The sequence below is a fragment of the Phyllostomus hastatus genome, unplaced genomic scaffold, assembly GCF_019186645.2.
Source record: "Phyllostomus hastatus isolate PE091 unplaced genomic scaffold, TTU_PhHast_1.1 phas_contig_524, whole genome shotgun sequence".
NCBI classification, from domain to species: Eukaryota; Metazoa; Chordata; class Mammalia; order Chiroptera; family Phyllostomidae; genus Phyllostomus; species Phyllostomus hastatus.
This window is the reverse complement of record NW_025333900.1, coordinates 14778965-14800096: the sequence shown is the minus strand read 5'-3', so window position 1 is coordinate 14800096 and position 21132 is coordinate 14778965. Positions and strand designations below refer to the sequence as shown.

General features: G+C 42.5%; 1 protein-coding gene across 2 annotated transcripts in view; it reads right to left on the bottom strand.

Moving 5' to 3' along the window:
• Nucleotides 1-19029, bottom strand: part of TGFBR3 (transforming growth factor beta receptor 3) — a 199016-nt gene extending 179987 nt beyond the window's left edge. Inside the window, exon 1 of one of the 2 annotated variants that reach the window (XM_045847071.1) lies at nucleotides 18406-19029. The gene's annotated coding sequence lies outside the window, so the exon portion shown is untranslated. The remainder of the gene's footprint in view (nucleotides 1-18405) is intronic. The other variant, XM_045847070.1, reaches the window with a different exon arrangement.
• Nucleotides 19030-21132: the final 2103 nt, after the last annotated feature.

The window sequence follows — 21132 nt, the reverse complement described above, 5'->3', positions numbered from 1 at the left end:
CAATCCACTAAGCCACACCAGCCAAGACTAAGAGAGTAAATCTTAAAAGTTCTCATCGCAAGGGAAAAAATGGTAAGTATGTGAGGTAATGGATATTAACTAAGCTTATTGTGGTAATCATTCTGAAATATATACATATATCAAATCATTATGTTGTATCCTTTAAACTTATGCATTATATCAATTATATCTCAATAAAATTGGAAAAAATAAATATTTCCCCGAGTATTGTACAGACAACAGACTGAAGGGAGCCCAAAGTGCCTAGAAGATCAGTTAAGACTCTTAGAGCACATCAGACAAGAAAGGAAGTTTAGAGCAGAATGCAGCCTCAGTTTCTTCACTTGTAAGACAAATAACAAACTAAACTTACCTACATCACAGGGTTATTGCAAGAATCAAATGCAATTTTGGATGTAGCAGTATAAAAGTCATCATTGTTTATCATTAGCAAGCTGTCTCTAACAAAGATTTATCTTCCTGAGGCCTATGATTAATTCAAGTCCCAACATTTGGTGGCTATCAGTGGCAGGGAAAAAAAACCAAGATTACTCTTGAACTACCTGTCCCTGTGGGCAGGAATTCCACATGGACACCACTGGGTAGGGAGGCAGGAGGCACAGAAGGTACAAGAAGTACAGGGACATCTCTGGACTCCACTCTACCCTGCACCTCCAGAACCTGGTCCACCCTGACTGCTGGCTGAGAGTGTGACCAACACATCTCTGGCCCCAGCATCCTTAGTTTCTTTGGAGTTGACCTTCAGTCAGTCCTTAGAGGCCCTTCTGTCTATCCCAAGCACAACAGACCTCAGTGCCCAAGCAAAATACAGCAAAAAGGAGAGGGTGGGCATGGATACATTTCACAAGGGTGTTTTGTTCAGGTTCATAAACTAGGATGGAGTTTTCACTCACTCTTGCAATACTCCAAGAACCACCTTTCACATTTAATATTTTTCATCCAAAGATTCCTATTACTTACAATTTCAAGCCAGAATTAATAGAGAACTACACTTGAGGGTTCCAAACCTGGCATGTGTTACAAAGGACAAGTCCCTGAGTCTCCATCACCCCTCATCTGGAAAATGATGCTGATATTCTGATTGCAATAGGAGACAGAATATGGGCATGGTACCCAAAACAATACCTGGCCCACCAATTACATTTTTAAAAAATAAGAGCCATGGGAGCTTTTATGGTTAAAATACATCCAGACTTTCAAAAAACCAAACAAACTACTAATAGCAAGATAATACATAGTGTATATCAAAGTTTGTATTAATTTGGGGGTTAGACTTATCCACTAGAATTTCAACAGTTCTTTCTATCACCAAAAGATAACAACTCCACACTCAGTACAAGGTAACGGTCCTAAAAACTGTTACAATATGGCAAAACTGCTCCTAAAGGGTGGTAGAGCTACTGCCTCAAGGTCTCTGGTGTAAATTACGGGGATCAGGTTGCGTGGCCCTACTCCATTCTGCCATATGATTCCCAGTTTAGCTTCAGGGGTTGAGTCAGGGGCGGCACAACTCAGCCTGGCACTGCCACCACACCAACCAAGCTGCCTGGAATGAGGGATCAGCTATCACCAGATGGGCTTGTTAAGTCATGAAGCTGCAATTATTCCAGCCAAAACTGGGAATCTGAATATTCTCAGGACACCAGTCGTCATCCCTTAATCCCTCACAAGTACCAGGCCATTAAAAAAGCTTTGGGGAAGCAACATCTAGATGTCCAGTAGACTATTTAGTCCAATATACAGTAATTTACTGAAATATATGATTCATGTGTTTATTTACATTCACAGGAATTCTGCAAATACATGAATTCAGAATAAACACTGTAACAAATAGACTATTTTGCTCATTAAAATTAAGCATATTATTTTTATGTCTCTCACTGACTTCTAATTTAAATTATTCCCCTTGGATAAGGGTAATCCCCCAACAGATACATTTCAATTCCTTAACTGACATTATCTGGTAAGGAAAAGGCTCAGCAGGCCAAGCCTGTGAAAACATTAAGGATTAAAACCCTTCATATGGCTGCTGGATGTTGCCTACTTAGTCCAACCTCATCCCCTGCATGTTCCAACCACACTCATCTCAGTCCATTTCCACCACAGCCCAAGCCCTTGCTTCCAGAAGCAATGCACTACGTTGGGCCTCAGGGACCTTCCATGGTCCCCCTAACATGGCCACTTTCTCACACCTTCAGCTCTCAGGTGTGTATCTAAGCTTTACATCTTTAAGGTAGCCTCCTCTGATTCTCTCAGATGAAGTTAAACTCAGACACCTGGAATGAAGTGCAATGCAGGTAAATCTGTATGTAATCATTTCCTTCCACGTACAGATTTCCCACTCATCTGCTCACTCCGGAGAGAGAGAGGGATCATGGGCTGCCTAGCTCACCACTTGGCAACAGTAGGCATCCACCAAAGGTGACAGACACGGTGGGTTGTGCACTTTACAGTGGAAAGCAGTACGGAAGGATGATGAGTTATCAGAACATTTCTTAATATTAAATGATAAGCCAACAAATAAAACTTGCATTTAAAAGAACCTATACCTCAGGCAACCTCAAAAGAACAGGACAGGCGGGAGTTCTGGCATCAACATGTTTTACAAGCTCAGGCAAGTCACTTTTTCAGGGCTTTTGTTTCTTCCTCTCCAGTATGAAAGAAACAAGAAAACTTAAACAAGAAAACTTTTTATCCTATACCTTACTCAGAACTGACATTAAATGGGCTAACAGCTGATTCTCAATGCCTCCTATAAAATGAGATTTCAGACTCACTTGTGGAAATTTAAAATGCATGATCGTGTAATGGCTAGCAGGAGTGCCTTAACAGAATGGGGAGGTATTATCTAAGGAAAACACTCAATTTGACAACTTAAGTGTAAATAATATATAGGCATTCTTGTTTCATTGAGTTTTGCTTTCTCATGCTTCACAGTTACTGAGTTTTTTATGAATTGAACATTTGTGGCAACCCTCAGTCGAGCATGCCTAACCTTTTTCTCCAACAGACTCAGATGATGGTTAGCATTTTTTAGCAATCAAATATTTTTTTTTAATTAAAGTATGTACATTGTGTTTTTGGGCATCATGCTATTGCACACTCAACAATGTTAATTTTTATGCACGCTGGGCAACCAAAAAGTTGCGTGACTCACTTTATCACAGTATGGTTCTTATTGTGGTGGTTGAACTGAACCCACAATATCTCCAAGGTATGCTTGCCTGTAGTAGGTACATTAGCTAGTTTTAATACTTAATTTATATTAACAAAAAATATGTATATGAATTATCTTGCGAACAATATAAGGCAAACACAAAACCTGAATTTTATCAGATCTGCCCATTTTATCAAAACTGCCATATTTATTCTATTCCTCAAACTCTATGAATTCCACTCGTTCCACTCACCTCATTTGTTCCATGTTATCTTCTACTCAGCGCCAACTCAGAATGTTAGAAACAGATAACACATACTCCAACCCTTATATTTTACAGATTAGCAAAACCAAGAATTAGGAAAGGCTCAGTGAGTGGCCCACCGTTACACAGCCAGTTAGTAACACAGCCAGTTAGTAACACAGCCAAGCCTTGTCCACATGCCGCTTTGTAATTATTCTGTGGTTGTTCATGTGTTTATACCACATTCTCCTTCCTAGTAGAGGCTAACACCCTGCTTTCTTCTTACCTCACAAAATGTTTCTGATTTTGCATTTCATCCTCTCAACGACTCAAGGAGACAGATGTCCTTTAATCCACTCAATAGTGAGAAATGTGAGGCTTCATACTGCTCAACAAGCCCAGGGTCACCAGCTAGAGTGTCCCGGCAGCAGGACTGGAGCCCAGGTCTGTCTGATTCCACAGCTCCTGCTCTTAACCATGAACAGGAACTCCTCCAACTACGGTCACCACCCAGGCCCTGCACAGACCCTCTCATGGTGCGCAGTGTAATTAGATCTAACACAAGAGATGTTATTTCAATTTGGAAACCGAGAAGTCGAAGTCAGCAGTTTTATTTTACTTTATTTATTCACCCAACAAACACTTTTTAGCATCCACCTTGTTCCTGATACTGTCCAGGGAGCTGGGGACAGAGCAGTGAACTAACCACAACGCTGTTTTCATGGAGTATACCTTCTTTTTTTTTTAAGAAGGCAATAAGAATTTTCATTTATTTTTTATTTTTTAATATATTTTATTGATTATGCTATTACAGTTGTCCCATTTCCCCCCTTCACTCCTCTCCACCCTGCACACCCTCTCCCACCCACATTCCCCCCACTTTACTTCATGTCCATGGGTCATACATATAAGTTCTTTCACTTCTACATTTCCTATACTATTCTTATCCTCTCCCTTTCTATTTTCTACCTGCCATTTATGCTACTTATTCTCTGTACCTTTTCCCCTCTCTCCTCCTCCCACTCCCCTGTTGCTAACCCTCCATGTGATCTCCATTTCTGTGGTTCTGTTCCTGTTCTAGTTGTTTGCTTAGTTTGCTTTTGTTTTTGTTTTAGGTGTGGTTTGTGAGTTTCATTGTGAGTTTGCTGTCATTTTACTGTTCATATTTTTCTTCTTCTTTTTCTTAAATAAATCCCTTTAACATTTCATATAATAAGGGCTTAGTGATGATGAACTCCTTTAACTTGACCTTATCTGAGGAGCACTTTATCTGCCCTTCCATTTTAAATGAAAGCTTTGCTGGATAGAGCAATCTTGGATGTAGGTCCTTGCCTTTCATGACTTCGAATACTTCTTTCCAGCCTCTTCTTGCCTATAAGGCCTCTTTTGAGAAATCAGCTGACAGTCCGACGGGAACTCCTTTGTAGGTAACTGTCTCCTCTTCTCTTGCTGCTTCTAGGATTCCCTCCTTATCTTTAATCTTGGGTAATGTAATTATGATGTGCCTTGATTTGTTCCTCCTTGGGTCCAACTTCTTTGGGACTCTCTGAGCTTCCTGGACTTCCTGGAAATCTATTTCCTTGGCCAATTGAGGAAGTTCTCCTTTATTATTTTTTGTTCAAATAACTTTTCCACTTGTTGCTCTTCCTCTGCTTTTTCTGGTACCCCTATAATTTGGATGTTGGAATGTTTAAAGATGTCCTAGAGGTTCCTAAGTCTCTCCTCACTTTTTTTAATTCTTGTGTCTTCATTCTTTTCCGGTTGGATGTTTCTTTCTTCCTTCTGGTCCACACCATTGATTTGAATCTCAGTTTCCTTCCCATCACTATTGGTTGACTGTACATTTTCCTTTATTTCACTTAGCATAGCCTTCATTTTTTCATCTAATTTGTTACCAAATTCAACCAATTCTGTGAGCATCCTGATCACCAGTGCTTTGAACTGTGCATCTGATAGGTTAGCTATCTCTTGGTCGCTTAGTTGTATTTTTTCTGGAGTTTTGATCTGTTCTTTCATTTGGGCAGGCCATTTTTTTTGACGCACCTGTTACGTAGTAAGGGGCAGAGCTTTAGGTGTTTGCCGGGCGGGGTAACCCACATCGCAGTGTTGTGATGCTATATGTGAGGGAGGGGTCTGAGAGGGAACAATGGCGCTTGCTCCACTCTCTGCCAGTTTTCAGTCACTTTCCCCACTACCCACAAGCAAATTGGGCCCTTCTGGTGCTGATTACTGGGTGGGTGGGTTTGTGTATGTTCAAGAACCCCATGGGTCTCTTCAAAGAACTCTACTGTGAGGCTGGGACTTTCTCCCACTGCCTCAGCCCTCACAGGTGTTTTCAATCAGTGGCTTGAAGCTTTATTTCCCCATGCTAGGGTCCTGGGTTGCGCAGTCCAACGCGCTCCCCAGTAGTTTCTCCTGGTTTATCTGCATATGAATGTGGGACCCCCCAGTCTGCAATCCGCCACCTCACCAGGTCCACCTGCTGCTGCCTTGCTGGCCAGCTACAGCCTTGCATGCCGTGCTCCACTATCTGCTGCCTCACTGGGTCTGACTGCCACCACCTTGCGGAGAGAGCCGAGAGCCGTTGGGGCCCAGCTCTCCGACTCCGCCCCTCCTACTGGTCTGGATGAATGTTTCTTCTTTAACTCCTTGGTTGTCGGACTTCTGTAGAGTCGATTTTCTGTCAGTTCTGGTTGTTTTTTGTTTTTAAATTGTTGTTGTCCTTTTTTTGGTTGTGTGAGGAGGCACAGTGTGTCTACCTACGCCTTCATCTTCACCGGCAGTCCTGGAGTTTACCTTCTAATAGGGAAGACAGACAACAAATATATAATGTGTCAAATAGTGGTAAGTCCTATAAAGAAAAATAATGCAGGTTAAGGAGAAAGTGATGAGAGGAGGGATGTTATTTTACAAGGTGGTCAGGGAAGGTGTGAGAGTGTAATTTATAATAAATATATATATATATATTGTCTTCCTCTCCATTTCTGGCACAGAGCTGCTAAAACTTGAAATTTTTTAAGTGATAAGAGGGATAAAGGTGTCTTTGCTTCCTAGGTGGCTTTTGGACCCCCCTTAAAGATGGGGCCAGTTGCCAGGAGACCTAACCACACATTTGGATAAGGAGAATAGAGGGCTGGAGGATAAATCAATAGCCAATGGCCAATAATTTTATCAATTGTGCCTATATAATGAAGCCTCCATAAAAAAACCAAAACGATGGGATTCACAGAGCTTCTGGGTTGGTGAGCACGTGGAAGTTCTGGGAGATCCTGCTCAGACAGGGCATGGAAGCTCCACGTCCTTTCCGACACAGCTTGCCCTACGAGTCTTCCATCTGGCTGTTCCTGAGTTATGTCCTCTTATAATTAACTGGTAACTGAGTAAATAAAATGTACCTCTGAGTTCTGTGAGCCATTCAGGCAAATATTCAATAAGTCAAACCGAAGGAGGGGGTAGTTGACCTCCAATCTACAGCACAGAGGTCAGAAGCACAGATTTGAACCTGTGTCTGACGTGGAGTGAGGCCTTGTGGGACAGAGCCATTAACCTGTGGAATCTGATGCTATCTCCTGGTAGATAGTAAATAGTGTCAGAATTGGTCTGAATTCTGAGACACCCTGCTGGTGTCTGAGAATTGCTTGATGGTGTGGGGGAAACACCCCTCCCACACAGTGGAAAGGATGACCAGACCCTTTTTAGAAGGCCTCTCAGATGAGGTGACATTTGAGCACAGAGGTGAGAGACAGAGCTATGAAGTATCTGATGGGAAAGCATCCCAGGCAGTGGGGGTAGAAAGTGCAAAGGCCCTGCAGGGAGAGTATACTTGGTGTGTTCTAGGGGCACCAAGTGTGGGACCCTCCAGCTGACCTGAGTTCAAATCCCTGCCTTGCATCTTCCTAGTGGTGTCACTGCAGGCAACTTACTAAACATGCCTCATCTGTAAAGTAGAGATAATGACTCTATGTATTTCCCTAATGGGGTTGTTATGAAGATTAACTTAATAACATGTAAAGCACTTAATACTTACTATGTTCTTAGAGTTCAGGAAATGGTAGCTATGACTTTTAACCAGGTCATTGATAACTTAGCTCCATTCAAGACAATTTATTTCAAATTGAACCCAGGGTTCGATGGTGCTGTTGGCTTTGTACATGGGTAATCACTTTCTCCTAAGCCTTTGACTTCTTTGGCTGAGCTTCCTTCCTGTCCTGATGAGGAGGGCTCTCTGAGAACCATACTGATGTTATCACAAAGAACAGGAAGAAAATTACTCTGACATCACTGTTACACTAATATAAATTAGCTCTTCGCTCAACATGCCCCCTACCCCCAAGCTTCAGATGCTTCTTCAAAAGTGTACTTTACTGTCCCTTGGATTTAAGTTACTGGTTTCACAGGACTGAATCCCAGCACTGTCTCCTCATTGCACCGCTGACAGAAACAAGTAGTAATTTCATTTGCAACTCTCCATGGTTTCTCCCCCCCTAGAGAGAGACAGAAAGGGAAAGAGAGAAGAACATCAACTTGTCCTTATACTCATCTTTGTATCTATTGGTTGATTCCTGTATGTGCCCAGACCGGGGATCAAACCCACAACCTTGGCGAATCAGCATGACGTTTTAACAAACTGAGTCACCCAGCCGGGGCTGCAATCCTCTGTCTTGAGAATGGTAAGTTGAAATCTCTCTTCAAAATTAAGACGGTAATTTTGTTTTTTAAAAAATCCTTTCTCCAATGTCTTTTTCTTTCTAAACTCCCCATTTCTTAAAAAAAAAAAATTAGAACATCAAAGCAAAACTCAAATCTTCTGGGCTGGTGGTCTCCACGCCATTCCTTAGAGCACAGCCCTGAAACACCTCTAGAAGGTGGTCAGCTGCTCTGCAGGTGGGCCCAGAGCCAAGGGACAATGTCAGGGCCACAAGGATTCTGCTCCTCTCCCCCAGCTCTTTTATTTAATGCTGTGTTTACTTTTCATCTTTGTAGCTTCATGGGTTAAAGGGCAAACCACAGGCAGAGAGAAACCACAGCAAGTCCAGGCCTGTTAGAGGTAAAATGGGAGTTTTCCCAAACCACTTGTAAGGCTGGGGAGATGGAGAGGGCCCAAGGTTGCTGCTTCAAGTCAGACAATTAAAAAAGAGGTCAGTGTTCTAGTCTGACAGGTCTTGAATGTGGCGTTTAAAAAATCAGATTCTTCTTCCAGACAGATCTGATGGTTTTTCCTTTTGAATATATTAGGTGTACATTTAACCATAAAAATCCACAAAAGCTTGCTTCTTCTCATTTATTTATTCATCCAACACATATTTATCAAGTGCCTGTTCAATGCCAAGACCTGTTCTAGGTGTGGGATGCAACAGGGAATAAAATACATAAAAAGTCCCTGCCCTCCGGGAACCTGCATTCTAGTCAGGGGAGACAGACTACAAACGAGATATATAACTGTACATGAGATAGAGATAAATGCTAAGAAAACAAGTAAACCAGAAAAGAGGGAAAGGAAATATTGAAGGGTCTCTAGTTTGGTCTGTGTCTTTGTTTTGTGTGAGGTCCTACAGGAAGTGAACTGCGTACACATTTAGGAGAAAAACATTTCAAACAAAGAAAACAGCACATGCAAAGGCCCCAAGACGGAGTGTGCCTGGCCCACTAGGAAAATGGCAAGCAGGTGACACCGCTGGAGCAGAGTGAGCAGGCTGGAGGAGTGAGGCTAAAGTAGTAACGGGCAAAGGAGTCAGGGCTGGTGATGCAGGACTTTACAGATCATTGCAACGATTTTGATTTTTACTCTGAGAAAGACAAGGACAGTAGAGTGTTTCAAGCAGAAGAGTGAGAGGATCTGACGTAGGTTTTATCAGGCTGTTCTGGCTACTGTGCGGAGAACGATGCAGAGGGGCACAGGGAAGCATTATTTCCCCGCCACGAGATCTTGGGCATTCCACCTAACCTCTCTGTACCTGGCCGTTCTTATCTTTAGAGGGATTTGAAGAGGATTATTTCTATGCCCTACTCTACCCTAAACCCTATGACTCTGAGTTGATTTCCTCTGTCTTTTCTACTATAGTTTATATCAACTCTAAGCATGTTCTTTTCCCAAAGCTTTAATTGTCATGGAACTGAGTCGAAGAATTCAATTTGACAACATATATAACAAATCCACACCACACACCCAGGATACCAGGATGGTAAGAGTCAGTCTTGCTCTAGAGAAAGTCCATGATCTGGGAGAGGAAGCAAACTAGTTCTCATGAGGCAGCCGGACAAGTGTGGTAATTAACAGGGAAGCAACCAACTGCCCACCAGGATGAGCATCACCAGAGAAGCTAACAGCAGGAGTTTTCCTGGATCAGTAAGCTGGGGGCCCCCAGAGAGAAGGGAAAGAAGGGGGTGCTAGAGAAGGGATAAGTATGAAAGGAATGGGACATGAGAGCGCAGGGCGTGCTTTGAAAACCATGAGGAGTCCGATATGAGCGCAGTGAGGTTCAAAGAGGAAGTGAAGGAGAAATGGCTGAAAAAGTAGACTAATGCTCTGTTGTTAATAAACTAGACACCCATGCCAAGGATTATGGAACAGCTGAGATTTTTTAAATGTAAGCAACAAAAACAGATCTGCATTTTCTATCCATAATTTGTTTATCAACCATAATAAATGAATAATTTGAGATAGGGACATTGAGGTGAAGAAAACAAACTGGAAGATGCCTACCCAGGTGAGATGATGATTTGCAAATGGAGAAGAAAAGAACAAATGAGGTCTGCTACAGGTAAGACACCGTGGGATTAGTGGGCTTCAGCTTGGGGAAATAAGCAAGTAAGCAGAAGTTCCTGGAATAGGCGTGGCCACTGAGGCATGGAAACATGAGCAACTAAGTGACTGAGAAGGGAAAAGAAAGGAAAAATGGAACCCTGGAGAATGCCAACACCTGAGGATCAAGCACTGAAAAGGAAATCTGAATAGAGATGAGGAAGGTAAAGGAAAGCCAAGATAATAAAACATGGGGGAAATAGGAGGGTAAAGCAGTGAATTCATCAGAGAGAGGGTAATGAGGATGCTGACTGAGAACAAGTGCAGAATTTTGCACATTGCACTTTTTCTAGCACCCTGTCCCAGTGTGGTGGGCGTGGGAGCCCAACTGCAGGAGGCCAAGGAGGTCATGGGAGGTGAGAAAAAAAGAGCCAATAGCTAAACACCACCAGCCCTGGCATACCCTGTTGTTATCAAAGATTCTGTACCACCAGAAAAGTTTTATTCAACACTCTGAGGAGGTGTAAGGTGTGAGAAACAGGAACTAAGGTCTGCTGGGGGTGATATTCTCTTAGTTAACACCTGGGTCTCATGGGACCACTAATCCTGAAACTAGTAGCAGGTTTTAAGAAAGGCTAGTTGCTTCTGACAAGTGCTGAGGACAATACACTAACCCACTCATCATCTAACTTCCAGTTAGGCTTCTCACCTTTGCATTCTTCTCAAACTAGCATCCCTAGTCTCTCTCCCCCAGCAAAATCATACTAAGAAGCAGGACTATATTTCTGTTCAAGGAAGTACAAAAAGGATAATAAAAAAAATCCATAGCACCATCTCCTTGGTGTGATGCTGGGAGCCCATAACCTGACACCATTCAGTCAGGAAAAGGCTTTACCAAAAACACCAGTCAGTCCCAGAACACTGGGACCAAACCACTAAGTATCAGCAGAAATGGCCTAACTGCTCTTCTGTTTGTTCTCTGAAAAACAAAAAGAAGATGAAGGAAGGGAGAGTCTTTAACCCTAAAGCTACTCTTAATTTCCAATATAGAATGCTTGAGAAAAATTTGAAAGCCAATATAAAAACTAACAGATTTTTTAAAGTGCATCTACTACCCTTTCTCCTTTACTCTCTACAAAAAAAAGCAACCCAACAACCAAATGATCATTTTTCTTGGCCTAATCTCTCTATTTTTGTGATATATAATTGGAACCAGACTGCTTTTTCCTGGCCTCAGAGAACAGAATCTTTAGGGTTGTAGGAGTTGCCAACTGCAGAACCTCAACCTTAGCAAAATTTCTTTTGCAAACCTCTTATCTAGGTACCTACTTGAATACATTAAAACCCCTTATCATCATGCAAGAATGAATTTCCTCCTAACAAATTAGACACTCCCCTCCCTTCTCTAGCCTCCCCAACCAGTCAGGCTAAGTAGAACCCTGCTTTGTGTGCAGAATCTCCCATTGGAATATTACGGAAAGCCCTACCCAGCCAGGTATGCTTTCTGGAAGCATTTTTAAGAATTTAGTAGAACTGGTTCTACAGGAAACCTTATTAGCCCACACACAATGAAATTAAAACCTTGAATATCTTAGAGAGCAACCACTCTAATAATGAAATAGAGATACCACAAACTAAACATGATGCAGATACAAAAAACTGTGCATTGCATCATCATCCTTCCCCCTAGCTCCTGTGTCAAAAGCATGATGCCTCCAATGGCTGTGCAGCAAGTGTAACAGATAGTATGATGTTCTCAAAACAGAGAGACAGGTGTGTCTCCACACACGGGTTGTCAGCCTAAGTACTTATTCATGATTCAGACAGTATTCTATGAACACACAATAAGTAATGATCTTTATAAAGACACAAAAATAAGAAAACTAAGAGGAATGTCTGCTCAGAAACACTGGCAGAAAGAGACCAACAATAGTAAGCATGGCCATTTAGAAGATCAGAAACTTCTCCCACACACATGGGGAAGACCTCGCACCACACTGATGCAAAGTGTTTATAATGAGTCAATGGTGCTTTCCCTCAAAGTGGAGTGCAACGTGCCAGTCAACTGCACAAAGTCCAACATAACAAAATGAGACATTTATTCTTTATGGATACTCGGAAGAGAATTTTATTTTTGAGTAGGTTTTGTTTTAAAAAAAACAGAGAAGAGATAACTCATGGAATAGCACACAAAAGTACTTAAGGTACCCACAGAAGTACAGGGCTTTGAGGTTTGGATCTAAGTATTTCACCTCAAATAACCTTCCAAGTATGAAAAAAAGCCACATTCTGCTGCTGCGATCATCATATAGTTAGTTAATTATGAGGAATTTGCAAATAGCCAGCAGTGTATTTTTGCATCCAATGACCAATTTCATACTGTGAAAGCACATAGCTCACTAAAAATGCTAACCCAATTATACTCCCAAAAGGGAATCTTTTCTCACAGCAAATGGAATTAAGTATACACCAAGTTTCCATTAATAAAATGGTGTAGTAAGAATAAAAAGAAAAGAAAGAAATCCAAGTCCTGCTGGGCCCCCCACCTGGTGTTCTTACTGTCAGTGGAGGTTAAGTCGCCAAGCCTGTGAACCTGCAGGTGCCCCCAGGGCCCTCTGATCCACAGGATGCTCAAGGACTAGTATTTGTAAAGACTGCTTTCTAAAGATCATTTTTTCAAGGACTAATCCACTTAAATGTGTTTTTACAAATGGCCCATCTGCAATTTCACCCACAAGCCTGGCCTTCGGCATGCAGCAGGGAAATGAAGTGTGCACTAAGACAGGCAAAGAAGCAGGTCCTTCTCCCTTCTGCAAATGGCACCCAACTCTGAAGCCCCCCTTCTTCCCAGAGTCTGGTGTCCAAGAGGTACAGAGAGTATGTGCTTCTGTATTACGTTCCTTTTCCTTAAAGTAAAGACAGAGCTAACGTTTCAGACTTAATTCTAAATTCTAAATTCTGTATTATGGGAGGAGTAGCTCAGTTGTTAGAGTGTCGTCCCCATATACCAAAGTTGTGGGCTCAACCTCCAGTCAGGGCACACACCAGAAACAATGAATGCATAAATAAATGGAACAACAAATTGATGTTTCTCTCTGTCTCAATAAATAAAATTTTAAAAATAAATAAATTATTATTGTGGCAACAATTTAACCTTAAACCCTAACATTAACTTTGCTACGCTCTACTATCACACAGTCTCCTTCCCAGTCTTGAAGACTCTTTCAGCACAAACACCAGATGATAATCCATCATAGACAGGAGACAGCAGGATGGCATCGGGCAGGGTTCTGGAGAACCTCTGTTTCAGGTCTTCAGGAACAAATTTTGGTTTTAAATGTGGCCTCCATGGCCTGTAGGAATATCTGTACTTGTCAGCCTATTAAGACTTAATGTTTGGCCTGGAAAACTGAAGAACTGAATAAAGTAAAATAAGGCCCAATTGAGCGTGGCCTCTTGCAAAATTTTTATAAATGTTGCTTCAAACACAAAGCATTGTACATGTCTTAGTTGAGAGATAAAAATCATTAGCCCTTCTCTAAGAAAAGGAAGAATGCTCGGAAATCTGTGCTCAATCTATGCAAGGGCTTTGCAAACAGAGGAAATAAAGCTCAATGTCAGTTAGCAAACAAGTGTGCTCTTTCAAAAGATACAAAACCAGAAATCTAGAAATGGACAGAGCCAAGGAGTCGACCCAGATGCTTCTCATAAGCCCCATCCAAGACATGTTGATTTATTTCAGCTTGACTAGAATCCTAACAAATTGGCAATAGCTTGTGTTTTATGAAATGCTACAAAGAGACAATGCTATCATTCCAAGTGTTACTCTGAAGATGTGGAACCAGAGAAATTACTGCCATGGATCTTGGTGCAGTAATATTCTTCCAAAGCCACAAACGCCCTCACTGAAATTATGAAAGGCTAACTGTTAGTTGTGAAAAGCTAACTGTTCATATAAGCTAGATTCACTTTTTCATTCCTAATTGCCATGTTCCTAGGCAATATAAGATTACTTTTACATTAAAGATCTCTAAAAACATTTATCCCTGCCTGGTGTACCTCAATGGATTGAGCATGGGCTGCAAACTGAAGGGTCACTGGTTCAATTCCCAGTCAGAGCACATGCCTAGGTTGCAGACGAAGCCCCCAGTGGGGGCCATGTGAGAGGCAACCAAACATTGATGTTTCTCTTCCTCTCTTTCTCTCTCCCTTCCCCTCTCTCTAAAAATAAATAAATAAAATCTAAAAACAAACAAACATTTATCTATCTTGAGGTATGCAAATTGCAAAAAGTAGTTAACCTTTTTTGGCCCTGGTGTGGTAGCTCCATTGGTTGGAGCATCAGCCCCTACATGCCAAGGTTGAGGGTCTGATCTCCCCACAGGGCGCACACCAGAAGCAACCAATGAATACACAACTAAGTGGAACAACAAAATAGAAATTTCTCTTTCTTTCTCTCCATCTCTCCCTCTCTATCTCTATCTCCATCTCTTGCTCCTCTTCCTCTTTTAATAAAATCAATTAAGAAAATTTTTAAGTAGTTAAGATTTTTTAAGTTTTAAAATTTCAAAAGAAGTTTTAAAATACAAGGAAAATGCCCCAAAGGACAGATTGAAACAGCAATAGCATCACTTTTAAAATAAATTAAGAGGGGAAAAATGAAGACTGTCCTCATTAACTAATGAACCTGACAATCATAATGTGTGTTTGCCCAATAGCAATGAAAGAAGCAGGGGTGGGGAGACATTTTTAAAATGGATAATCAAGAACAAGGGTAATTCGAAATGACCACAGAGCTAATTCATCAGAAAGATATTACAGCAATGTTAATACTTACCAGTCATCCTCTAAATTCTGACTGTTCTGTCTGTGAAGCTTGAAATATAAAATCAGAACTTTCTACAGATTTACGATGCCAGGAAATTGGTCATCGCTTAGGTACTAAAGAAGTCAGGAGTGATCACCTTCTTAGGACTACTCAAAGGACATAGAGTCCTTTGGCCCTGGGCACTTAGACCCAGATTCTATCTTCAGAAAAGCCAGCATCACTTGATTTTTTTACAAGGTACGACCAAGTTTGCATGCAAAAGCCAAAGATGAATTCCTTTGAGACTTAAAAAAGAATGGGACAATACCTTCCTTTAAACAAACCAATTTTGTCAATCTATAAAGGGTTTCTACCACAAAGCCCCAGGAAGCCTGAAGTATCTTGGCCGCCTGCTGCCAGAGGATTGTTACAGGACAATTAATTTGCTAAACTCCAAGACCAGGAGCCAGAAGCCTGTGAGGGAGCTGGAGCTGGATAAACCTTTGCTGATGGAGTGGCATGGATGAGTGCGGAAGGCTTAGTTAGATCCTAACTAAAATGCTACTCTAAAGTCTCAGTGCACCGTTGAGATCTAGAAGGCAGCAACTAAAATTTGAAAGTTATGGTATTTTAAAATAAGATCCCCTTGACCCTAACTTGGTAAATGAAATAAAGTTAAGTCAATAGTACCTGATACATAGGAAACAAGAAAGGAAACCGGCCTACAAAACTACAGAGATCCAAAACCTCTTTAAAAAGTCAGCATGACTGTATTCTTCCAAACACATTAATTCTTAAATATTGTTTGTATTATATTTACAGGTATGAGTGTCTATAGACACACTATTCTGAACTATTACTATACTAACTTCTGAACTATTACTATACTAATTTAACATATTAGCTTCTGAAGAATGCACAGTGATGGAAATGCTGTTATGCAGGGCAACAATCCCTCTTGTTTTGAACTTGGAAGATATTAATGAAAAATGAAAATGATAGGATTGCATGTGCACCAACCTCCCTGAGAATAAATTCACAACATGCAGTTGTTTACAAAAGACAAATGAGGATCATTACAAAAAGATTCACAATGATTCAAAGATTTCCTGGACTCCTTGTTGTCCTAAATAATTTAAAATAGTATTCAAAATACACAAAACTACTTTACAGTCACCTCTTAAGGAAAAAAACTACATGTGTATTTAATATCTGTCCAGCCACCACAGAGTTGACATATATCCAACATGGAAGCCTTGTCCTCAAGGTCATTTTCATTGTCATCAGTTGAAATTAAACCCAGCTCTCCATTGTAAACTCAGAAATCAACTTGGTTATTTTGCTGATAAATTCAAAACATTTTCCATTTCTGAAATGTGTGCTTAATGCCCTAAAAACTGGTTTACAAGCCTAATAGACATCAATAGTGTGTTATGCTCCCCCTGTTGGCTAATATTCAAAATAACAATGAATTCCCCAGGGGTTGCCTTTGAAGTGCTGGGGTTCAAAAGTAAGTTGGTGACTTTTATATTTAAAAACATGAGCTGGAGCAACAGTTGTTAAGCAAGACTGCCATGTAATGGTCAGATTCCATCAAAACAGGAAAAATTAAAGTTGACAAATGAAAAAGACAAAACTGAAGGGCAAAAAAAAAAAAAAATGCTGAAACCTTGAAACACTAAACAATGCAGAACTAAAGCCAAAAGCAGAGAACACCAAGAAACAGAGCAACATCCTTTAACCGACACAATGGCATGAAATCAATTTCATTTTAATAGCCCTTAAGGGGGTAAGAATTATTTCCCTGCCTCTTGTGCCAACCCCAAGCTGTTTCCTAAGGAAGACAAGTAACACTGACCAACAATGTCTGGAGAATTAATAAAAGAAATTAAGAGTAAAGATCCGTATTCATTAACACAAATCAGAGTCCTATAGATAATTTCTTGGAACCAGTTTCAAAGGAGCTGTGATTTGGCACCCCTGTATCACCTCAACTAACCGCATATACCATATTTGTGTTTCAAAGGATATGTGTCCAACTCAGGCGGGAAACTGAACAATGGGAGAAGACGACTGGACGCACTGCACACTGACTGCACTTGCTGCTCTCTGCTAAGTGGCTAAGCTAACTTTGGAGTCAGAACTAAGAGAAAGTTGTGTAGGAGCTTGGGCAAGTAACTAACCTCTAGTATCTTACCTGTAAAATGGGGCTATTACTTTGTTTACCATATAATTGGTGTGAGGATTAAATGCAACTGTGTCGGAAAGTCATTTAAGAGAGTGTCTGGTACAGAGTTTGGGCTCAATAAACGTTAGCTATCATTACGCAAAAGAAAGTGCTAATTTCACACTGAACTAACTGTTTGCAGGCTAACGTACCATTTCAGAAAAATTAAAAGGTTTTGACATGTGCTTTGCTACTTGCAGAGACTACCGTCCTCCCTAACAGTTCGCTTATTTCTCTCGCAGATGGAGTTCAGAAAACGCCTGGCTCCCCACCTCAGTCTGTCAGCCCTACCATCCCCTCTACCCTCTTTCGCTCTTCTGTCACCTCGGGGCTCTGGACAAGCAGCACTAACACAGCCACCCTATGAGGCCAGTACTATTATAATTCCCATTTCACAGCTAAGGAAACAGAGTGATTTTCTCCTCTTGGCTTTTCTTTTTTTTTAGACCCTAAGTCTATTAAGTTCTACTCTGTCAAGGCAATTCACGTTTGACAAGCCGGTTTACAACACTACATGATTATGGAAAGTGGGGCAAATACTCCAGTAAGGACAAGACTGCAAGCAGATTGTCCTAGCAACAATCCAAAATTCCCAAGCTTGTTTTAACCAACTGAACGAGAGAAGCCTTCAAAATAAACTGGGTAAGGTGGCTAATAAGTTACGGGACGGGGCGGGTGGGGGTGGGGGGTCGCGTTCTTTGCGGGGGGCACTGGGCTGCAGGGCTCCGACGCCCACACAGGGAGCACTCTAAGGGTGCGGCCCGCAGGGAGTGCAGCTCCGGTCGGTGCAGGAGTCCCACGCCTCTGCAAGGGCAACTGAGTGCAAACCCACAACAAACTTCCCACCGACGCTGTCACGCGCTCAGTGGGAAGTGGCTGGAGCGCCCTGCGGCGAAGAGTGAGGACAGGCGTTGAGAAGTCTGCCCCAGCTCAGAGTAGCAAGCTGCCCATCAGGGTGGCCGCTCCCCATGCACCGCTGACCATGGGTCCTTGGCTCCTCGGCGCCCAATCCACGCCACCCTTCCAAGCCCCGGATCCAGGCGGCAGAAGCGACTCGACTTTGAAGCAGGCGCGGAACCCGGCGCAGCGCCCAGAGCACTGCGCAGCCTGCAGTTCCTGCGGCCGGGACGGGTGCTGCTGGACTAGCGGTGCGCCCAGGGTAGTCCCGGCACGGACTGCAGCACCGCGGAGCTGGGCAGGCACGTACCTCGGAGGCGGTGTGTCAAGCGGAGATCCACCCGCTGCAAGTTGGGAGGAAAGCAGAGGAAAGTTTCCCCGCCCAGCGTTCTCGGGCCGCGAGCTCCGGCAGCTGCTGCGCAGCGGCTCAACTACGCCATCCGGACCCGCCGGAGACTTTCACCTCCTGCAAAAGAGCTCCGGGAATCACACGGAGAAAGTGGCCAGGCGCGACAGCCACCGACTTGCCTCTCTCACTCACTAGGAAGAGGAAAGCGCCGCTCGGCGTCCCCGAAAACCTCGATTACCCCCATCGGGCCGACCCAGAGCACTAGCTAGCCCTCACACACGCGGGCGGGGACGGGCAGGATGCCACAGCAATCAGCGCGCGGGGGGAAGGGCGCTCCTCCTCCGTCAGCCCCACTGAAGGCTCTGGGCCACGGAGAAACTCCTCCTACTGCCTCCCGCCTCCTCTCTCCTCCCCCTTTTCCTCCGGTACTGATGGATGAGCCCCGAGGGCTGCTTGAGCTTGTGTTTCCCTTTGGACCATCAAGGAAGGAAAAGAAGAAACTCCGTGAACTGCCGGGCTTCTGCGCCCCAGGTTAGGGCAGCGGGAGGGGGTCCCAGTCCTCCAGGAAGATTGCGGTGGGAGAGGCACAAGTATGGGGGTGCGAGCTGCAAAGACTCGCTCCCTCAAAATAAGTCCTTCAAACTTTCCAGGGCTCCCTGGAGGAGTCGGATTTTTATTTGGTTACCTCTGTCTTGATATAAAATTTCTAAAACCTCCAGTAATTTGATCACACCTTCCTACCCACTTCCTAGCACAACCCCCTTGCACATATTCATTCTGTCCCTATTGCTTTTCCACCTCCAGTCCTGCTTGTTATCTCAAGATGCGCTCTGGTGGTAAGCGCCAACCGGCTTGCCTCCTCCTAACAGCTGGGAGTGCATTACCCAGCTGGTCCCGTACTTGCTATATAAATTGGTAGAAGTAGCTAGGTCAGCATTACTGATGGCGCGACGTAAACCAACCTGTCGGCGGCATTGCGTCTTCCAGAGGACATGTGCCTGTGAACTACCCGGCAAGGGTTGATGAGTGAAGTGGTCAGAACACCACTTTGATACTCTCATTTACACTCCAATTTTTTCTCTTAAAAGATACACTTAAATTATAGCACATTTTTACCAGAAGTCTGGTTAAATGACCATAGTCTCTGAAAGGTTTCCGAGACCCAACTTCCAGTTCTGACTGCTGACCGCCCTTGGACTAGCTGTGTGACCTTGGACAAAGGGCTTAAACCCTCCACCTCTCCTTTCTTCCTTGTAAAATGAGGAGATTGGCCTAGGAGACCTCTTTCAGTTTTAAAGTATTATGGCCTAAACCTTTGATATGTTGGCAAATGGAATTGGGGGAGGGTATCTTGTATTATTGCTTATATTATTATTTGGAAAGTTTTTAGATTTCTCTACTTTGAGAGAAGAGGAAGTATTTTTCATCCTTTTTGTTTTATCTCTACTCACCCAACTGGAGAAACTTTCACAAAGATCAAATTGTCACTGATCACCTGTATTTACTGCAAAAGCCTCCTCGATGAACTGTTCATTCCTAACCCATGCTTATTGAGAGCATCTACTGTGAGGCTTGAGCTAGGCCTTGGAGATACGCAAAGGTATGACACCCTAAAGGAGCCAATGGTCTAGGTGGAGTTAGCCTCATCTTTTTGATATACATTTTTAGATTTAAGGTGTTTAATTTCTCATACACTCAAATTACATAGTATTCATGCCTCAAATTTTTGTTTTAGTTTCAAGTGCAGACATGAACACTTGAACTGGGTGTGACTATTTAATTCTGCATTTAAATGTATCAATCATGTTAAGTAAGGCTTTCTAATTTCTAAATCAAATGGCATAGTAGAAGCAGAGAAAAAAAACAAGTCCTAAATAACTTAACAGCACCTTGTCTTTAAAGAATGAAGTGACTGTCCACCATGGAGCCAGCTTCTCACAGTATGACCATCAGCATCTATTGGACAATTAATTACTCTGTGCCAGGCAGAGTCCTAAACACTCTATACACATGAACAGATTCACTTCTCACAGCCCCATAAGGCTATCCCCACGTGCTGAGGACTCACAACTAGCTGAGGGGGAATCACTCACAAGTAGGAGGGCCAGGGTTCAAACCCACACCCATTCAGCTCTGAGCCCAAGTCTTTGACAACCAGGCTGTACCACAAAATCTTTACATACTGGCAACATGAAAGATTCAAGGATGGGGAAGGGGGAACTGGTTGGTTGACCTGGATTTTTTTTTTAACATTTTTAAAATTCGCGGCTATTTAATTAGTTTCTGTAAATGATATGAAAAAATGAGAATTTGTCAGTTTTTACAAAACTAACAATGTCTACAGAGGCCTTTTCTCTTTTTAAAAAATCTTTACACTAATAATTCAATTACTTGCAGAAATCCAGGCACCTGAAGCATAGAGCAAAGGCTCAAAATAAACTTAAATTTTTGATTCTCCAGACAAACTTTGGAAACAGGGTTCTCCTGCCTTTTATTAACTCATGTCCATGGGGATGAATCCTGTCCTTTCTCTTGGTTTCTCACAAAGGGGGACTATGCGTAAGTTACAGTATTTATTACTGTGAGACGCAAGCTTCCTTTGGTCCATGGTGGGTGGTGTCTTGGTCATTCGTTCCAAATTATTTCAAAAAGAATTCTAAGCTTGGCTGGGGGGTGGTGTAGTAAATA